We start from the raw sequence: 5,646 nt of genomic DNA, 5'->3' as shown, positions 1-5,646 counted from the left end.
AATTCTACAGCCAATCAGAAGAAACAAAGGTGGGACAAACAAAACCATCCCGGAGTTTAAAATATCTGTTAATTGTGGATGTTAAAAGTTAAAGGTTCATTTGTTTGTATGCATTTATGCATTTGTGGAACAAACTGAAGCTAATAAAAGTAATCAGGGGATTGAAAAACAGACCAGAAAAGAGAAAAACAGATGAATAAATGATACAGAAGTCACCTCTAATCCTCCTTGTTTTGTCAACAAAGGGGACTGAAGGTGCTGACCTGCACCCCTGACTGACTGGTGGTATGCAGCAGACAGTCAGCCTTCATTCCAAATAGACCATTCCCCTATGTATCAGATAACATGATGGGATTTGTATATCTAAGCTTAAGGAAATATTTTTATATAATATATAATGTCTGAAATAGTGTCAGTGTGTAAAACTGTGCATCAAAAGTTGTTGTTTTATGTGTCTTTTTGTGTCTTTTTAACTCAATAGTGATACTTTTTTTGCATCTCCTAAGTGTTTTGTATGTTTAATTAATTGCATTATTTTAAAGGTAGTAACTCAAACAGCAGGTTATTGCTGTGCACCTGTGATAATGAAATTGAATTCCAGTGAACCTGTTGAACAATGGGACAATAAGAAGCACATTTGAAACTCGACCTGAACTTTTGTTGTGTTTCTCCTCCTCTGAAACATCACTAAAGAGAATAGTAGCAGGCGTTACTATGCTCTGTTATGTCATAGCAACATCTCAGCATTGAATACAATTTTTATCAGTCTACCCTGTTCGTGTCTGTTCTTTTTACATGATTTTACTCATTCTTCAGTGTAAATGTTCCCAAGATGTTGCTGCAAAAAAGCATGTGACATGTGAATAGCAGTTTTTCAATCTTATAATGTCTTTTCCCATGACTTGTGATTGTGCATTGTTTAATCTGCAAACCTACAGTTAAGAGCAGTGGAACATTATCAGTTTCCTTTTTTTAAGCTGTCTGAGTTTCTATATTTTACATCTACCCCAGGAAGCAGAGACTCTAAGTGAATAAATAATGACAGAAATGTTTTTTTTTCTTTCTCCAATAGATCATAAAAGTGTCTAAACTGTCTGTCTGTATGAGGAACCATTCAGATGCCTTATATGAGTAAGAGTAACAACACCACAATGTTACACTGCATTACAATTAAAACTCCTTTATTCCATTATCATTATTATTTTGGCAGTTAAAAGAAAAAACAATATATTTAGTTGTTTTGTCAATAATTGCATAAGTCACCCTTTAAAATGGTCTATGAGCTGCAAATTGTGACTGTATTGATGGTTAATATATCATTTATTAATGCTTTATAGAACAGCAATAAGACATTACTTAGAACCATTTCTGGGCTTCTAGGTTGTGAAAAAGAAAGTCTTGTACACTTTTAATAAGCATCAACTCTGCAGTTCTAAATGTTAAAACTGTATTGAATAATATGTACAGGAAACTGTCTCACACATCTGTGAAACCTCCCAGCAACATCCCACATCACTTAAATACAAAAATACATGAGAAAAGACAAATACATGGATAATAAAAATGCAACTCAAGTGCACAGACCATATGCACAGATTCTTCATGTAAACACAAAGACTCTGTGCAAATGGAGAGTATGTGCAAAGTCTGCAATGGTTGCCAGTAGTGGTTTGTGTGTGTGTGTGTGTGTGTGTGTGTGTGTGTGTGTGGTCAGAGGGCAGTCTGTGGTGGTGGAGGGAGGGGCAGTGGGTGAGTGTCATTTATGAGCCTTACAGCCTGTGGGTAAAAACTGCTCCCCAGTCTTGTTGCCCTCCTGTAGCGTCTTCCTGGCAGTAGCAGTGTGAATAGGTCATGTTGTGGGTGGCTACTGATGACCCTGTCTGGTGGATGCTCTCCAGCGTTGGTAAGGCTGTTCCAGTGATTGACCGGGCCGCTCTCATCACCTGCTAAAGAGCCTTGTGGTCCTGTGCTGTGCAACTGCCAAACCAGACTGAGATGGAGCTGGTTTTAGCTCATTGTTTTGGTTTTCTGCAACTTTTTGTTTCACTCTCGCTAACATTGTTTCAGCTGCAGCAGGCAACTGTGAAGTCAGAAGGCCAACTGTACGCTCTGTATCCAGAACCAAGGAGACCACAAGCAACGTTAGCGATTAGCTGGTGGAGCATTTAACAGGTAATATGTGACCATTTTATTTTTAGGAGGTGGTAGAGACCAAAAACAGATATAAAAGGAGGGTGAATATTGATGTGACATTCTCCAGGTGGCCTGAAACATTGCTCCAAATTTATGGAAAATTTGCACCAGATGTGTTAGCTAACAACTTCCCTATATCGACTTTAATGTTGAGTTAATAGCTGTTTCTGCTCTTCCCAAGTGGCCAAAAAATGGCTAAGACAATTAGCTTGTTAGCAGTAACGCCTTGAAGGAATTTCTTCAAATTTGGCTCGAACATTCACTTGGACTGAACGATGAACTGATTTGGTGATCAAAGGTCAAAGGTTAATATCAGTGTGACTTCACAAAACACTTTGTAGCCGTTACTCAAGACTTCACACAGCAATTATGATAAAATTTCACACAAATGGTTCATACTTTCTATGACTCTGGATAAACAGGGATGTAACCTGAAACTCGTCTGAGGGGAGGAAGCATACAACTGGGAGGCGGTAATTCTAGTTTCCACTGTAAGCAGCTCCTCCATTCTATTGTGTTACATTTTGGGACAGCAGTGTCCATGAACGCCACATAAAAAAATCTGAGTATGCATTAAAGCTTTTAAAAGTATGCTGTTACTTTATCTTGTAACTTTCCCCATGTAAATGTGCTACAGACTAATGCACACAATACTAGGGTGTACACTGAACAGGATACGGGGCATGTAAGGACAGGTCTGACTGCAGTTTCCCCCTTTTCATAAAATAGCTCTGACCTGGTTTGAAAAGCCTGATGGACCGTGAGAATCTGCAGCTCATGTTTGCTCAAAACTGAAGCTTTCAGTGAGGTTGTGATGTGCAAGATTAAAAATCCCATTTTAATGAAGTCCATCTATCCTTGAACAAATAAGATTTTGACTCATCTCAGGTGTTGCAATGGTGTATGCCACACCTTGCTACATCACACTGAGTGACCCTGACTGCACAGCAGCAGGCTCCATCTTGCCTTGGTGTGTTGGAGTGAAGATCATTCCTCCCCCTCAGTGTGCAGAGTGCTCCTCTCACCGCAGCCACCCATGTATTTTCTGGACTTCCCAGCTTTATTGCAGCAGGCAGTAGGAAAACTGTCTCATGGGAGCCAGTGAAAGGAACTCATGAAAACTTAATGTAATGTGTCCTCATGAATTTTTAAGGGCTCTCTCTTCCTATTGTGCCACTAATGTGCAGGATAGAAATGTAAACAGGAGTGCTGATGTACAGGGCTGAGTGCAAATCTACCAGCAAGGCAGAGCATCATCAGCTGTCAGCACCATGAGCAACAACACACACTGACATCTGAGGACACACACACACTTTCAGCTGTAGTGGCAGCTCTTGTCTGAATCATAAGGGAGCCACTGTCACTGGACGGCTGAGTAGGTAGGCAACGGTTTGATTAAGCACTGACTGGATCTGGATCTCAGCAGGATTTCCTGTGTGTGCATGTGTTTGCATGTGTGTGCACATGCGTGTGTGTGTGTGTGTGTGTGTGTGTGTAACAAGCGCTGCGGGAACACATATCATTATTGTGGCATGAAAATGTACCAGCTTCAATAGCAGGTTAGCTTAAACACAAAGCACCAGATATGAAAAACACCAAATTCAACCATGAATTTCATGTCGAGGACAGAAAGAACAAACGTGATCCGCCCACTGAAAGACAAACTGTCCAGCTACTCCTGTGACTATCTCTGAATCACTGAGTGTAACTACATTTGCACAATTCAGTACATTTGCAAAATTGAAAGGATTTCTACTTTGAAACTTATAGTTAAATTATGGTCACAGCAATGACTGGGAAAGAAGACAGAGGAAAATGGCTTCATTATGAAAATCAAGCAAATATAGGAGCTGAACCTTGTTCATAGAAAGATTTTTTTCATTCTAGATGACAATAAAATGATTTGAAAAACAAAATGTAATAAATTTAGAAATTTAAAAAGAACACTGACTTTGCCCTCATGAAAAACATCGTCAGTTGCCACTGATTGCGTGGATGTGTTTAGCTGTGGTTACAACCATGTAGGTCAGGGAACAGTTCTGTCCATGACACATGCCTCTGAAGGGCAAAAATCAATAGTAATCCTAAAAAAAGCTGAAATGTTTTAATGGACGAGGGAGAGGGAAGAGGTCGTGACTCAGAGAGATCATGTTGCTATTTTGAAAACCATCATTTCCTTGTCAGGAACAAAGAACTGGACCTCCCCCTCCTATGTGAGGCGGCCACAGGAGTTGAAACGCACCAGAACGGACTGAAACTCTTCTACCAAACAACCTCAGCTCAGCCTGGAGGCTTTACAGCTGTGCTACATTCCTGAGAGCTCAGGCAAATCTGCTGGGCTCAGTCAAAACAGCAGGCAGGCCTGGACTCCCTTGTTTCCACTACAAAACTTCCCCTCAGAAAACATGTAAATGAAAGCACATGAAGTCTGCTGCTCTTGCTGCGTAAACAGGAAGTGCAGTCTTTACAAAGAAATGACATGTAAAACCCTTCCCTTCCCGTCGAGCGGTGTCTCAGATAAGGGAAGGTTGTTTGTGTTGATTGTGAGCTGTGAGCGCATTTTCTGAATTTTAACCCGACAGTCAACAGTTCAGCTCTTGTTGAAACACAAAGCTGCCGCACTGTTCTGCCAAACAGAGAGGAAGCTGATAAAAAACTGGACCTTGTCCTCTGGTACAATAGGTGACTAAACTGCAGGCATGTTACACAGATGTACAGCCCATAATGACCTTTTGCATGGTTTCTTTTTCATGTACTTTCATATACCCCTCATGTCATCCTTTGAATCTGCTCTTTGATTCAACACTGACTCCGTTTCTCGCTGAGTCACATCATTTAACCTCTTCCTGTGAAACACTTCTCATCTCATTTACCACCACTAGTATCTAGCAGATAGCTTTTCAGAAAACTCAGATCCTTTTGGTTTCATCTGCCTCTGACACTAATGCAGCCAACCCAAACTAAGGAGGGCTGTGGTGCTTGAATCAGTGACAAAAATACATTTCAAAAATGCTTTTGAGAGACCATATTCCCAGGACTCTGAACAATCCACACTAAACTGAAAGCATGTTGTACCAAAGATATAATCCCTGGGAGAGCTGTTGACAGTGTGTTCTGTGGATTCATAATTGGGACACCTTTTCTGGACAGACATTTCACACTTGAGTCTTTCCACTTTTTAATAACAGCGCTAACTAAATTCTCTTCACCTCCATTGTATTGAGCAGTGGTGGAAAAAGTTCTCTTATGTGGAAGTAGCACAAAGAAGCATCTCTGAATTGTTCTTAGTACTTGGGTAAACATACTTAGTATCCCTCAGTAAAGGTCTGAGAAAGAATATTTAAAAGTTCAGCACATTAAACCAAAACGACCTCATCTTATACAACAGTGAAAACATGTTTTTGTTTGTTTTCTGGAGGAACTGGCCCTTTAAAAAGAGGCCCCGTCAGTATC

The sequence above is a fragment of the Seriola aureovittata genome, chromosome 10 (assembly GCF_021018895.1).
Source record: "Seriola aureovittata isolate HTS-2021-v1 ecotype China chromosome 10, ASM2101889v1, whole genome shotgun sequence".
Classification (NCBI taxonomy): domain Eukaryota; kingdom Metazoa; phylum Chordata; class Actinopteri; order Carangiformes; family Carangidae; genus Seriola; species Seriola aureovittata.
This window is presented reverse-complemented; position numbering follows the sequence as displayed.